Source organism: Condylura cristata, unplaced genomic scaffold, assembly GCF_000260355.1.
Source record: "Condylura cristata isolate star-nosed mole 26May11 unplaced genomic scaffold, ConCri1.0 scaffold00002, whole genome shotgun sequence".
NCBI lineage: Eukaryota > Metazoa > Chordata > Mammalia > Eulipotyphla > Talpidae > Condylura > Condylura cristata.
This window is the reverse complement of record NW_004567103.1, coordinates 13,387,508-13,404,294: the sequence shown is the minus strand read 5'-3', so window position 1 is coordinate 13,404,294 and position 16,787 is coordinate 13,387,508.

Genomic DNA, 16,787 nt, shown 5'->3' with positions numbered 1-16,787 from the left:
TTCAAAGGGAAAAGATAAATGAATTTATTTCCTGGCTTAATGGAGAAACTTTCCACCAAAAAGAATAATTAGTCTCAGTATATTAACTTATAGGGACAAACAGAATAAGAAACAGACTACTAAGCACAATGAAGGGGCTTAGAGGGCATCAATTGCATCCTTCCAAGGCAGGGTATCCCTCCCAAGAATTCCACACTCAATCTCTGATTCAAATACACCCATCAGTCATAAGTTTACTACCTAAGTAACAGGGTCCCCTCCACCTGTACCTAGTGTTACATTCACTCAGAAGCCAACTGACTTCCTTTGGCAAATTTCTACATTTGCACTGTCAAAATACTCTTCTGTCTAGTTGACCCATGACTTTCTTCCAATATCTTCTCTGTGGGTTCTTGAACACTGGGGAGAAGACATCTCTGAAATACTAAGTCACAGCAGAGATTCCAGAAGATGCCACATACCCTGCACCCTGGGCCATCTCAGATCTGCCACTTCTGATAAGTATCCTGTTAAACCGGGAGTTAGTTTCCCTGTCTCCAGCAAGGATTCTCAAGTGTGTATCCTCTTCCTTCTGAAGAATAGCCCAGGGGGGGAAAACCCAACCCATTTCTCTCTATTTGATCCCAGAGCTGAAAAATCCTAGCACTCAGTTGGAATTTAAATTCGTTTCATGCAGTCTCTGTCACTTCCTTCAATGCAGAAAGGGAACATCCGGTCCAGTCTGCTACACAAAGAGTAACCAGCCCCTCTCCTCTCCTCCTCCTCCGGCACGGGCCCTTGGCAACCTGGCCTTCTCTCAGATTCTGAGGGAACAGAGCCCTTCCACAGCTCCCTCCGCTGCCACGCGTGGATGAGCCTGCCATGACCAAGGAAGCTGTCCCTGTGCACGGGCCCAGCCAAGTCACCCCACCACCCCGTGCCCAGTGGCACTGCTTGGACAGCCCCCGTGGGAGTGTCGGTCACCTCCACTAGGGGATGGAAGCGGGACGTGAGAACCAGCAGGTCCCTCCTGGCAAACACCGTGTGGACTCCATCCCTCTCTGATGGCCAGCCCTGGGGAGCCCTGGCCCTCATGCCGTGCGCTTAATTACTTTGCAAGAGGACAGTTTGTAGCTGGACTTCCTCTTTGTTCTCAGAGAAAGCTCCGAGTGGGAGAGAAAACAAAGGCGGGTCTTTGCAGAACGCAGGCTGGAAGATCCCATGCTAGGAATCTGGGTCTGGGCCATGTGTGGAGGGGGCTGGGGACACAGGGGCTTGGGATGCAGGAGGATGGGACTCAGACGGAACTAAATCCCCACCTGAGTGCACAAGCAGCCACTTCTGATTTATGGAGTCTGAGCAGGGAGAATGCCTTGTGGGCTTCTCTCTCCTCCCTCATCCTGAAAGTCATTCTATTTAAAAAAAAAAATGGTCTCCTTATCTATGTCTAAAAAATACATGAGGTTGGAGGGAATGTGACGTTTTTGTGACATGCCTGATCTAGGGCTTAAACTCTTATTATTATGATGTTCTTCCTCATGTCTAACCTAAATCCCTGCAGCTGCTTCATGATATGAGTCTCGAGACTCACAAAGGCCACAAAGGGACCCATGGTCTCTGGCTCCCTCACTGCCCCACCCTCTCCCGCAGCCCTTCTGAGAAGTAAACACTTCCCGGAGGAACTGGCACAGCGAGCCTCTACATGATTCCCTGGGCATCGTTGCAAGGGAAAGGCTGTGTGAGATCAGTGCCCTGAGCTGACGTGCCTGAACCCACAGAGCTGCTGCCACAGAGGACCAGGGGGCTACTGGGCTCACAGCTGCCAAAAGTGCTGAGGAGAGGGCCCAGAATGGAGAAAGGAGGCAGTGGGAATGGGACCCAGGTGCCCAAGACCAGCAATCTAGAGACAAAAGACAGTTCCTAGTAGGAAAGACATGGAATCAACCCAAAAATGGTCTCCTTGTCTATGTCTAGAAAATACATGAGGTTGGAGGGAATGTGATGCCCAAAAGTGGATGACTGGATTAAAAAGATGCAGTACATATACACAATGGAATATTACTCAGCAATCAAAAAGATAAACTCACACCTTTTGCAGCAACATGGATGGAGCTGGAAGGGATCACTCTTAGTGAGAAAAGCCAGAAAGAAAAAGAAAAATACCGGATGGTTTCACTCATAGCAGGGGGGATAATAATAATGAACAACTATATACCAGAGACGGGGGTGGGTGGAATGGGGGGGTGGGATCAAAAATGGGGTGGGGGGAGTGCACTGGACACAGGTAATTTGGTGATGGGAACCCCATGGGGATTACAACTGAGATGGAAAAGGGCAGAAAATGATGTAAAAGTAAACTATTACATTATTTTAAAATAATAATAATAATAATAAATTTAAAAAAGACAGCTCCTGGCCAGAGCTTTCTGACTCTAATTCATAAGGGCTCCCCGCCAACACACCCCCCACCTTAAAGACTTAGGCGCCTCTTGGCAGACTCTGGCCTCTATTTCTTTTGTTTTAGTTTTATCTCAACCATAAAAGGACCCAAACACTTAGCTGAGAAGAGACTGTTTAAACTCACCTGGCAGTACCTGGCCCACTTCACTAGCCTCTCTTGGCCTAGGAGACCAAGACACCCAAGAGCCCCAGCCCAGCCCGCAGAGAAAACCAGTCTCCCTTTTCTGGGATTTAAAACCACTGGTCACCCACGCTCCCTAAACATGCTCAAATGTTATCTCACCAAGAGGGTTATTGGGCAGAGATCTCCCTGCACAATTCAGAAATATCCTGGCAGCCCGTCTGACAAGGGACCGGGGAGGGCCTGGTAGCAACAGGCCTGGGATGGTTCTAGGTGTAAACGTTTCCCCTTGTCCCCCCTGTTTCAGCCTCTTCTCTTTGCTTTCTTTCCTCAAGACTGAGTGATTTCATTTTCAGTGTTCCATGGATGGAAGGGAAGATCCTTTATGAGTCAGTGCCAAGCACGGTGTGTTCCTTGCTGTTTGGCAATAACTTGAAACACTCTATCCCCTCCTCGGCCAGCACTCCTACTCCTGCACGCTCACCTCTCAGTCCCACGAAGGCTTCTGCAGAAGCCTTGGGCTTTCTCGGGATCCAGCAAGCAGTGAAAGCCAGGGGAGCTGGTGGGTGCATTGGCATCCTGACTGGCAGAGGGGCTGAGGGAGGTTAACAGGGAGAGCCAGCTCTGAGGAGAGCGTTCCCTGAGTCCTAGTGTCTTCACACCCTGTTGGGGAAGGGCCTGGACCCCAGTCCTGAGTGACCACAGGCTTACGCCATCCCTCTCTCTTGAGCCTGCTGGCTCTAGTGAGCCTCGGGAAGAAGCACAGTCAGAAGTTGGGGCATAGTGAGGAATGGAGCAGGTCGTCTGCGCTGGTCACTCTATTTGTCCCCCACCCAGCCCCAGATCCACTCTCTGCTCTGTCCTGTGCCCTAGGATGGCTGAAAATTAGCCCACCTATTGCCTCTGGCCTCCGGCTAGACTCAGCCAATGGGGTGCTCCAGGAGGCAATCAGAGTAGAGGAGAGGGGTCCCTTCATGCATTTCAGGCAGGTGCCCCCCAGCACTAGCACCCCCAGGTAGCTCAGCTCTCCCAAAGTCCTGGTGACACTGACCCCCTCCCCATTCCTGTAGCAGTGGTGCTCACCACTTCCTGCCGCTGCCTGTCACGGTCAGGGCTGCCTCCACGTCCCTCTCGTATCCCGCCAACCCCTGCCCACCCTTCTGTTAACAGGCCTTTATAAAGCCTGGTGTGGGAACCATTTGAGGTGAAGGCCGCTTCTCACCAGGCTCCTGAGAGAGGCGCCGTTGTGTTCGACGCCTGTATGGAGAGTCAAAAAGCAAAATGGGAAGGGAACGGCACCCAGAGGGGGGCCACGTGCTGATCCCAGTCGGCAGCATCAAAACCACCAGGGAAGTGTCTATCAGAAGTGCACAGACCTACTGAGGCAGGCAGGCTGAGGGTCCCACATCTTAGTCTTAGCAAGAGTTCATCTTAACCATCTAGTGGGACATCGTAGTTCAGTAGCTAGTCACCTCTAACATGCAGGAGAGCTGGAGAACCACAGCTCTAACTGTGGAGCTGGGGCCCAGGGGGAAGCATCTGCGTGCGTGTGCTCATGCATGAGTTCTGTCTGTCCTTCTCCTCCCCCTTTCGTAGCCTAAAGGGAGATAGATAAGGGAACGGAGCATCCAGATTTCTCAGAATCACAGACACTGGGCTCCTGTCCACTTTGGTCATCCAAAGATGACCTTGACAGTGGCATTTGCCACCCGGGTGGTGGCTCATGATAAAGAGGTCATCGCGAGTGTGCAGACGGATGCCACACCCCACAAAAGGGACAGCTGCTTTGTGATGCAGCCGCACTGGCGCTCACCATCCCTGCAGTTGCTCAGATTCTTTGCACATAAACAGCCAGACTCTTTGTTCTCAGATGCATGAATCCACAGCACGTTGGCTACAGACACCGTCTGGCTGCTGTCTTCCAGCTGTGCCCAGCTGTGTCACATGGGCGGAGTGCGGTGTTTTCTAATGGCTGGGACATTCTTCTCCAGCTCTCTCTGCTCACATGTGGTCACTCTCACTCTCCTTATTACATTTTTTTCTTACCTGTAATCCCCATAGCCGTCCCGCCACCCTCTCACCTGTGCCCCATCCCAAAAGTGGATGACTGGATTAAAAAGATGCTGTACATATACACAATGTATATCATCGCATTCCCTTGTGTTCTCTGCTCCCCTGTTTTGACCTCGCCCTCCCCCTCCCTTGCTGTATGCCTCAGATCTGGGATCAGCTTGCTAGTTTTAACTAATCTCACTCTCCTTAGGCCAGCAGCTTGGGGGGCTAGTTCACATGGGTAGTGGAAACACTGGGAATCCAGGGAAAGACAGGTCATGTTAAAATCTGACCACCCAGGGCTCTCCCTGGTGGCGCAATGGGTTAGAGCACCACATTATGAAGCTTTCCAAAGCCACTGAAGCACAGGTTTGATCCCCCCACTAGGGAGCTGATCCACATGGCGCGGCAGACCTCTCCTGACCCTCCCACTGCTCCCCTCAGCAGTGTACTTTGTCAATCTGCCTGTTCTGCTCCCCACTCTGTCTCTGGTGAATCCTCTCACCCACCACACCTCTGGCCTGTACCCAGTTCTGTGTGCATAAACTAATCAATCTTTAAAAAAAAAAATCTGACCACCCTTCCAACAGCTGGGTACCCACCCTCAGCTACTTCGTTTAGCATCTGCTGCCTTTATTTGTAAAACGGGAGCAGACGTCCCTGCCTTTCAAGGGGAGTCAGGAGTCAGGACCCACTAGGTGACACAGGCACGGTGCCTTGGCGCGGGCAGCATGCTCCCCTCCTCCCGGGGACTGTGTCCCTGCTGCGCCTGTGATCACGAGGGGCGGTGGCAGAGAGGCAGAAGCTGGGCCGACTGCCTGCGCTCGTCCTGGGGCTGTCACTTACTCTCTGTCCCCATCTGCCATTGGGCAATTTTCTTCACTTTTATGTGCCTCGTTCTCTCATGTATAAAATGGGACTGATAACATCCCTGCCACCTAGATGATCATCATCTTTAACCTCGGCCCAGTGACGTGCAGTGTCCCTGCGTTCCCAGGTTCTGAGGCCCCAGGCTGTGCCCTGCAGGCGCTCAGGGTCCCCCGGGGGCCACCAGCCAGCCCTCACCAACCCTGCGATCGCCTCCATAACAAGCATCTGAATGAAGATAAGGGCCAGCCAACTCTTCCCGGCAGTCAGAAAGAACTTCTGGGGGTGGTGGGAGTGACTCTGAAGCCATTTGCAGAGGAAGGAGTTCCAGGCTAAAGGAATGGCTGGCACAGAAAGCATGAAAAAGCACGGTGTGCTCGAAGAACAGAGAGCCGAGGAGCTGGCGCTCCGAGTCTCTGGTGAACAGTGGCAAAACCAGAAGACCAGCAAATTGTTGCTTCTGGGCGTTTATGACCTTATGCATATACCTGACTGGGAAAGGAAACTCGCTCTGAAGCAAATGGAGCGTGAGTTCCAGCTCCAGGAAGCAGAGAGAGATGGGCGGCTGACACAATAGTGGGCTCCGCTCTTAAAATTTCCAGTCACTGGGCCCCGAAACTGAACACCAGTCTTGTGAAAACCACCCCCAGACTCCGGATTCGCAGGAGGCCGAGAGTCTGCGGCAGACGCACTGGTTACTGCTGCCTGCTGTGGGTGAGGAGGGCGAGAGAGGTGGGATCGTGCAGAAGAAACCGAGTGAGAGCCAGAACGCCAGCGGGAGCCCGGATCTGCTGCCCGCTGTCTGAGTCACGAGAACCCCCCAGGTCTGTTTTATTATCTATAGATGGAAAGAAGCATGCTACGTCCCAGTGAGGCCTCAGTGGGGCCTGTCCTCTGAGGATCCTCAGTTTCCCCAGCTATCAGACCAGTGGCTGGAAGTCTAGGTCACACTGTTCTTCAGGAATGAGAGACGCTATCCCCATCCCAGGAAAAAAAGTGGACAGAGCTAAAGTTTTTTTTTTTTTCAGATCAGGGAAATTTCAGAACTCAGATTAAAACTGAGTTAAAACTCACATTAAAACTGCTGAATTAGGGCCTTCCCTGGTGGTGCAGTGGGTTGGAGCGCTGCACTGGGAAGCTAAGCCAAGCCATGGTGGCTTCAGTGCAAGTTCGAACCCCACCCCAGGAGCTGACCCACATGGCGCAGCAGACCTCTCCTGTCTTGCCCACTGCTCCCCTTAGCAGTGTACTTCATTGATCTGCCTGTTCTGCTCCTCATTTTTTCTGGTGAATCCTCTTGCCGCCCCTGTACCTCTAACATGTATCCCATTTCTGTATGAATAATTTTTTGAAAATCTTAAAAAAAAAAACAAACCCTGCTGAACCATGTCCTGGCCATCTCTGGAACGCAATGAACACACGCACCACAGCTGAGCCCAGGAGCTCAGGTCCACACATGCTCGGGTTGGAGAGCACCTGAGGGTAAGAGGGTGCATCTGCTGGACGGGCAGCACAGGAGGTTTTTCCCAACCTGAGAAGCTCCCAGCCAGCTGCCTGTGCTTCAGCCTTCCCAACACCCCAGTGTTCTCACTGATAAAACTGCCTCCTTCATACTTCTTCCCCCAGCCCTGTGGAAGGCTGCTGCGCCCCTCTCTCCTCATCGCCTGTCCATCCTGTGTCCCGCTGGGCATGAACAGAATCACAGAGAGACAGCCACACCCTGTCTCCACTGCTCACTGCTCTTCCCCGTGTCGCCCCTCACTCCCTCAGTGAGTGTGCCCCACAGGGGACAGCAAAGACGGCCTCCGGAAGCCCTCCCAGCCCCCCACACAACTGACATATCTGTGCCACTGAGGAAACCAAAGAAAAGAAAATGTTTGTGAAAATCAGTGCAATCTAGCGGGGGCGGGGGGGGGAGAGACAAAGGGGAGAGCTTAGATTTCAGCACCCCCAAGGCCTTTCTGCCTGGGCATCAGCAGATCCTGACCTCCCCAGAACTAGAAATCTTGGGAAATGTATATATTTTAATACACCCTGATTCCAAATAAAAATAGTGTTACATCAATACAGGGGTTGGTTGAAAGGCGTTCCAGCTGTTCTAAACAGGGAATGCATCAAAACGCCTATAATAATATCAAGCAAGGCAGTCTTTCTGCCAAACTTGGACAGCCGGGAATTCACACGGCCAGAGAAAATCTGTTCTTCATCAATGTTTCAATATTCAAGGAAGCCGGGGACATTTTTCTGCGATTGAAGCAAATTGCCAGTTGCCAATACGATGATTTAATTTCATCTTTTTTTCCCCTCTCTTTGGAAATAATTGCCACAAGCATTCGGTGGGCCATAAATGGAGGGAAGGGACGTGGCAGGGAGAGAGGAGACATAGAAAAGGGGGCGGAGGGGGGACCAGAGAGCTGGAGGGAGAGAGGAGTGGACAAGAAGGACAAGGGGCAGTGAAGAGAAAAAGAAAGGGCGACAGAAAGCACAAGAAAAGCTGGAAAATGAGGTGGAAGGATAGAAAAACGAGGAGATGGAAAGGGAGTATCACGCAGAGAGGAGGGAAAATATTTTCAGAGCTGGCAGAGACCTTGAAGCTCCGAGGGGTGAGTTTCCCCTCGGGTGTGAGGCAGCAGCGGGGGGAGAAAGTATTTGCCCACTGTCACTGTGTGGCAACAGAGAGCAGGTGCTGCTGATTCCAGCCCCGCGCCCGCAGGCCGAGGCAGGTGCAGAGCAAGTGAGAGAGAGAGAGAGAAGACTTCAGGACAGTGAGAGCTTGGGCATGTGCACAGCGGCCGTGGCCTTCTTCAAGCTCCTCTGTTGCCTAATCTAACTTAATATTCTAAAACCTGCATGACTGGACAATCACAGTACCTTGTGACCTAATATTTATAGATGCTGAGGTCCCAGGCGGTCTTGTGAAATGTCTCTAAGCCCTGGAAGTCACTATTTGCTCCTTCATCAGATCACAAATAGTGGAATCAGAGGGCCCAAGGAGACGTGGCGTTGACCCCTGAGCTCTGGCAGAATGTTCAAGTCCTACCTCAGGGCCTCTGAAGTCACAGAGTGGTGGTGTGCTGACAGCCTGGAACTCACCAGCTCCTGAGTTCTGGTTCTAGCTTCGGAGAACTCAGACAATCCCTGAGCCTTGGTAGCTGAGGTGCGAGTTACAGTTCCAGTCTGTAATTTAGTTAATAGTATTATGGCAGTGGTCATTTATTTTAATAAAGGTAGTGTGGTTGTGTAAGATTTTAATATTAGGGGAAGCTGAGTCAGACGTACCAGATCTCTCTGTTAAAAATATATTTTTTTCATAGTCTCAATTCCAAACCAGAAGTTTTTATTGAAAGTTTGCAGAACCCTCTTCAAGACAATTTTTCTGACTCCAAATGGATATTTTTATTTTATATCATCTTTCTTCATTTTGTACATTTTTTCATCTCAGTTGTAATCCCCATGGACTTTTCCAACACCCGTTCACCCATGTGCCATCCACACACACATCACGATCTTCATGAGGTTCGCAGAAGCCAGCTTTGTATTCTGCCTATGGCTCACCTCTCATATCTTGCATACTCCAACTCCTTCCTGTACAAAGTGACCAGTGCATCTGAGTATGGACATACCAGGCTGCTTGTCCAAACTCAACCCCCTGAACCACAAACCCCCTGAGCTACAACCCCCTGAACCTACAAAGCACCTGTCCTTGTAGCTCCAGGGCCTAGCGCTGTACACAGGGGCTGTGCAGCCCACCCCTAGCAGGAAAGGCTCAAGGCATATTGGGCAGGGAATCTCAGATTCTAGGGTTCCAGGAACAGGGTCCAGAAGCAGGTGTGGGCCACAGGCTCCTGGGCAGCACAGCTTACCTCTACCCCCTGAGAAGTGACACGAGAAGAGAAGAGTCATGTTGGGCCCTCTCCAGCATGGGATCTAGGGTAGACTTGCTACCTACCTACTGCTTCATCTCCAACCCATCTGCTGACCCTTTGGGTTCAGTGAATGTGGGCAACAAGAAAAGGGAAGTTCATCCTGCTATACACTATTCTGAGTAACTGGAATGAAACGTTAATAATGACGTTTGCCACAGGTGCTAGAAAGGGGATACGGCATCTGGATCTAGACTGTTCTAGACTCAAGAGCTGCTTAGACCATGATTTACTGATGTTGAATCCCTAAGCCTGGTAAAGAGCCAGGTGTATATAACTGACAGCCAGCGAAGGGAGAAGTAATCAGATGTTTTCACTATAGCAGGATGTATTAAAATAATGAGAAATAGTATCACCAAATGATAGTGGTAAGATTCTAGAGAAATACACAGAGTAACAGAACACATAGCCTGCCTTGAAGGGTTCACTTAACCTGGCCGGAAGAGTTGATTTTTAACAAATGAGTTTCAATTACTCATGGAATGAGGAAGGAGAAATTGAGTTGAAATGGTATATTGGAATAACTGTAGTCAAACCAATTTTAAGTGTCATCAAGAATGCTAATCTCTGAATTTTTTCATAGTCTCAATTCCAAACCATCATTGCCTTGCACAAGCAGACAAACAGTAAATGCTCAATGTGTGTTGAATAATGAAAGAAAATAATTGATCTCCTTTCTATAAAAAATATAGAAAAAAAAATCTGGTAGGAAGCTTAATAATCCTCTACCCCATGGATTGGCAAGCTTTATCTGTAAGGGCCAGATAGTAAAAAAAAAAAAAAAAAAAAAAGAAGTTTTTAAAGATCATTCACTATCACAATTACTTGACTCTGGCCAGTCACATAAAAACCTCCAAGATAACAGGTCTTTATTGTTTTCATTTTTTAAAAAAAGCAGCTTTATTGAAATATAAATCAGTATATATCCCATACTTCACCCATTAAAAGTGTACAGTTCAATGGTTTTTAGCATATTCACAGATTTATTCAACTGCCACTCATGATTGAGTTCCAATAATACTTTACTTTCAACAACGGGCCAGATGTGGGCCAAGAATCAGATCATTGACACTTGCACTAATCTAAGACACTCATTCCACTGCTAAACGACAGAAAAAAATGTGGATTATCCAAGATCATATAGCTGGTTAGTGGCAGGTCTAAAATGAATATCAATGTTCCACTATAAGTATTTTGGCAGGTAAGTAGCAGATATTTAAGGATACAAGAGAGAGAGGTTGACCTCAGACACTAGGGACATCTTCAAGAGGGAAAAGGACTCAAATTAGACTCAAAGGCTCAATATAACCCAGAAATCACAAGCAAGATGATAGAAAAGAGAACCCAATCCTAGATTGGCGTTCTTCACACCCCTGTATTTAACTTCTGACTGTGATTCACTAAACCTAAAATAAAGGAGGGAAGACAGGGGTAGAGCAAAGCCACTTTCTAGAATGGCATGTATCAGAAACCAAATATCATTTGGTTTAATAGTGTTTGCAAGTGGGGAATCGGGAGGTTAAGAACCTCAGACTCTGAAACAGCTCACTGACACAGATGCAGCAGAGTACAGCCTAATCTACAGCCCAAGAGGAGACAAGCTTTGGGTAAGAATCGCTCTCTAGATCTCCTCAGAAAGAATATACAGCTTTACCAGATCCCAGATATGAGAAGCAACCTGTGAGGTTGTCCTGGCACAACTTTTCATTTTACAGATTTAGGAAATGAGTTGCAGGAATAAGAAATGACTTGCCCAAGCCACAAGGCTATGAGAGCCGTAGCTGGTTCTGAGACTCCTTCAAGAGCTATGTTCCATCCTATCTATCCCCAAGCCCAGGGACCCAGGTCCTTCTTGTTTGCACATCAACTCCCCAAATTCCTATTTATACTCTCACTAGAACTGTGTGTGTCCAAGTCTATCTGTCTCATCCACAAGACTGAGAGAGATTGTGTCTCATTCATCCCAGCACTCCCAGCCCCAAGTCTGACACATAGATAGGTGTTATTAACTGATGGTTAAATGGTTACATCCTCCAGAGAGCCAGGAAAGCATAGCAAAGAGGTTAGATTATGTTAATTGGAATGGGGCCATCCTGAGTTCAAATTCTGACTCATATGTTTAATTGCTATGTGACCATGAAAAGGTTATTTCATCTCCCTGAGTCTTTGCTTCCTCATCAGAGTCACCGTCAGAATTAAATGAGACAACACTGTTGAAGCTCTTGGCAGAGCAGCTGGTATTCAGCAAGCACTCAATAAATGCGGTGGCATGGCAGGATCAGGCTGCCAAGACCATGAGTTGGCCCTGGGAGAACTGGTGTGTTCACACCTCCATAGCTGTCTCAGAGTTATCTTTCTTTAGGTACAGGGAGAACCTAAACAAAAGATAGACAGATGAGGTAAATCCATCCTCGATACTAGAAAAACTATAAAATCAGCCCCCCACCCACTGCTGGAAGAAGTAACCCTGGGCCCACCCCAACAGCTGAGTCAGTGGCCTCTGTAAACTCGGGCCAGCTCTGATGCCGCAGCCTCCAAGCCAGCTGAGACTGACAAAGGCCCAAACAGAGGACTGACACTCCATCATCTCCAGCTAAAGCCCTCATTGCTCAAGGTGACTGGTGACAATGGTGAGATACATTAGGAAATTAAGAAAAAGGAAAGGCTGTTTTCAAGCAATCAACATCTGGTTCAGCTCGCTATCTCCAGCAGCCTGCAAATGCCAAAAAAAAAAAAAAAAAGTAATGAAAGATGGATCCTAGGATGACACTAATAGAGACTGAGGTCCCAGAGCAGAGTGGAGGCACACGATGGGGGTAGCAGGAATTAGAAGGTATTCACAGGGTGTCCAGTGAAAATATGGCAATTCAAAGGGGAAACAAGGATCCCAGTTACAATTAAGGTGATAAAAAGCAGAGGGGATAAGAAAGTAAAGGGTAAAACAAAGTTCAAACCCCCAAGCAAAAACAGAAAGAAATGTTTTCCAGGAGTATAAAACCTGAACAAATTAAATTTATATACAAGAATTTAACTGGATAAAGCACAATTCTGAGATGCAAAGTCAAAATATAACTAAGTGTAGACATTCAAGGTCTACTTTGAGGATGTAAAGTCCAGCATTCTAGAAAAGTGAATCTCATTCCTCATTCTCCCTCTCCCCAAATAAACCTTAACCTGCATCATTTGCAGGTTTCTTTGATGTAAACATGCCCACCACAGCCAATTTCAAGCTATAACATGACTTTCATTGGACTTGCAATTGGGGAAAAAATTATCAATTTGCTCTCCCAAAACCAGCACAAGTCACCCTCAGGACACCAGTGAAACAAAGACAGATTTGAGAAATTTAAAGAGAAACAAGAGCAGCTTAAGCATGTGGTCCCAAGTTGTCCCCAAAAGTTAAAAGAAGAAATAAACAAAGTCCTTTCTAGCCCTCCCCCAAAATAAACAGCCAACCGACGTTCACAACTAGACTGCACTCCCCATGGCTACCGACCTGGTAATATTTCTTAACATCTACTGATCTCACTTTCCTCATAAGCAAAATGTGGCAAATAATATTAACTTAGGGGACACTATCAGGATGAAGTGAATAATGAGTGGAAAATTCTTGCATAATCCTAGGAATTTAAGGAGACCCTGGGTAATGTCCGTATTCTCTTCCTAAATTCCTTCTGAGCACTTTATGAATGTCCTGGTCTAACATGACTTTATGTTTTCTGGAAGATTAATTTTGGCTGTTTTCAAACTTCATATAAGCAGAATCATCCAACATAAAGTTCTTGTGACAGTTTCTCTTACTCAACACAGCTTCTGAGAACCATCTATGTTGTTTGCATCTGATTTTTCGATTGCTAAGTGGTGTCCTGTGTTAATAGTCTATAACTTGTTAACCTGTGACGAGACATTTGGGTTGTTTCCAGTTTGTGTCCTCTACTAGTACGTCTTCTATGAATACTCCTGTGCTTTCTTAGACATTTATTCTCATCAGATAAATGCTTAGGCATGCAACTGTTGACTTGTGGAATAGGTCTGTGTTGATATTTATTAGATATTTATTAGATATTTATTAGATAATATTAGATAATATTTGCTTTTCCAAACTGGTTGCAGCATTTATACCACCAGCAGCAGTGTTGGAAATTTCCAAGCTCTCACCAACACTTCAAAGTATTGGTTATTTCGTTGTAGTCCTTTTAATGTGAATACTGTAATACCTGTATCAATTAATTTTGCATTCCCCTGATGACTAATACCACTGATCACCTTATTAGCCACTGGGGTATTTTTGTGAAGTTCCTGTTCTATCTTGTACACATTAATTTCAATTGTGTTGGTTGTGTTGTTACAACTTGGTTGCAAGATTTCTTTGGATACTAGTTTTTTGGCAAATATTTTCTCCAGTACTATTTTCTCCAATACCATACTTTGTTTTTTTCACTTTCTTAACCCTATCTTGTAATGAAGAAACAGTTATTCATTAATTCAGTTTTGATGCGATCTCATTTGTCAAAGTAACCTTGTGGTGTAAGAAAGCTTACAAAGTTTACAAAGGTAGTCTCCTATGAAAAGTTTTATTGCCTTAGCTTCCACATTTAAGTCTATGATCCCTTTTCAAGATAACTTGTTTATATGGTATGAGGTAGGGATCAAGAGTTTCTTATTTTACCTTCCACATAGATAACCTACTCCTGCAGTGTCATGCACTGACAAGACCTTCTTTGCTACTGGACTGCACTGGTACCTTTGTTGGAAAACAAGCAACCGCAGAGATGTGGGTGTACAATCTCCAAAGCTACCTGCCCATGCACCTGGGCTTCATCATTAGAGTTAATTATTGTTGCAATTTACATAATTCAATCCTTTAAAATCCCAAATATCTGTCCATGACATAACAATTAAGTGCCATTCTCAACTAATACCTTGGGGTCCTGGAGTTCCTCAAATCTCCAGTAGCAGAAATGCTGTGGGCCAGATGTCAGAAAACCTGAATTACAGGTCATTCCAATCAAAAAAAAAAAAATTTCCTGAGGGTCCTCTCTTTGGGGTGTTTGGAGTGTGTTGGGGAAAGGAAGGACAAAGAATGAGACACTATTCTTAAGGACTTCACAATTTGGCTGCAGATCAAATGAACTGAGACCACCTTCATTGAGTCCATAGCCCATAAAGAAACCTAGAATCCAGAATGAAGAATTTGGAGAATATTTTATTCCTCTGATAATTACAAGACTTAAGACTCTTCTAGTCAGTTCCTTACCAGGTTTCATGAGCCTTGAGTTTCTCCATTGTTGAAGAGGGATTAAGAATGGCCTCATCCCTGAGATAATGCTATAAAATACTTAGCTCTGAACTTGACATCTAGTGAGTGTTTAATGAGCTAGCTGTTATTATTATGAGGATGTTGATTACTCCCAGGGCTGTGACTGTAATAAGAATAAAATTGTAAGGTTACAAAATCTCAGAGGTGGAAGAAACTGGAGGTTAATGGTTAACTACCAGAAATTGGTGAAGAACTTGTCAAAAAATACCAATCCCCAGGTTCCAACCCTGGATTCCATTCTTTCATCACCAGGTGAGGCCTGGGAATCTGTATTCAGAATAAAAATCTTCAAATATCCTATGAACAACCAATTGAAAAGAGTTAGGGATGGGAAGATGCCTAAATTGTCTTAGAAATGTTATTATGTAAATGTCATTGATGAATCAGATAAAATAGTTATATTTGTCAAATAGTTTCCAAGAGAAACAGCCAACACCAAGCAAACCCAGTGAAGGAAAGGATATGAGATTGGAGGTAGTTAGGTGCCAGAAACACATTTCAACAATTTCACAACTTTACCTGGGGCTAGGCCCTGTTTAAGACCCAAAACCAATTTACATCAAGTTGGTGATGGAATAAACCTACAGATCTGTGAGCCAATTCAAACTCTAATATGGAAAAAAAAAAAAAATCAGAGCCAAAAAGTAATTGAGTGCAAGATAAGGCAAGCTGATAGGGCAAACTTCTAGAAAAATTTATTTTAAGAAATAGTAGCGGATTCCCACTTGCAGCTGGGGCGCGGCGACCTAGCAGCCCTGCTGAGAAGCAGGGCCCCTCCAAGGCTGTGAAGATCCTACAGATGACAGGCCAAAGAAGCCTGATTTCAAGATTGCTGATGGAACAAAGCAGGGAGGGGTCAGGACTGGTTTTGTCTACAATGAAATTTTCCATGGGTCACACAGATTTTTTTTTTTCTCTGAGTTTCAGGATGGGTAAGTAGATGGCTAGAATATGGTAAGAGAGAGTAAAGGGTCTTGCTAAAAAGAGAATGGGCTGAAAATATTTAGATCAGGACAGGGGCCAGGATCCAAGGTGTGCCCACTTCATGTTCTCTATCAAGGACACATCACGTAGGCACAGCCTCAAGGTACAGGAAGAGGAACCTGGGGCAGGAGTCAGGTAGCCTCGCCTCAGCCACCAATAGCCAGAGTGACCTTCAGGAGGCCAAGACCATTCCCCTGACCTAAGTTTGCACACTGTCACCGGTCACTAGAACTTTCACTAGTCCTGACCCTTGAACACTAGTTGACATTTTCTGGTTCATTAAATTTTACTAAAAGATGAGGGAACCCCTTAATGGCACACACAAAAAAGTGCTTTGTCTACCAAGCTTTGTCCATTTTTCCTCACATTCAGTTGTGCCCTCAGAACGGAGGTGGGAGAAGCTGTGGGGTCCACAGGTCACTCATGCCTGAGGCTGAGGAAACACTACTGTCTCCCTAATCCCAACTCTCACCCTCCTCCAAAGAGAGCAAGTCAGGAAAAAAAACAAAGAAAGCCCTGCCCCATGTGCCAGATAGCCAGTAACTAAGTGTGTCTCATCACCATTGTATTAAAAGTCTGAAAATGCCTTTGCAGATTCTGGAATAGTGAGTAGTATAGAGGCAAGGAAAACTAGAATTTTTCTTTAAGGTATGAACTTCACCGAAGTGGTCTCACAGTGTACAGTAAGCCCTAGCTGGCTCCACACTCCTCCCCAAGGAGGCCAAAATCCTTTTATGTCTCAAGATGGGGGACAATGGGAGCCACAATGGTTGACCAACCAAAATAAAACAAAACAAAGATTTAAAGAATCACCCTCCCTTGTATGGACTTGGGTAAGGACTGGCTCTCCTTAGGACAGGGGTAAGGCAAGGGACTTCCTGTAATGGTGCATCAAGGATAACTGGGATGAGTATTTTAAAAATCAACACACAATTGGCCCTCCTTAGTGGCACAACGGGTTGGGACTCAGCATTGCAAGCCAGCCACAGCCGCTTCAGTGCGAGTTCGATCCCAGCCCAGAGGTGACCCACATGGCACCGCAGACCTCTCCTGACCCTCCCGCTGCTCCCCTCAGCAGTGT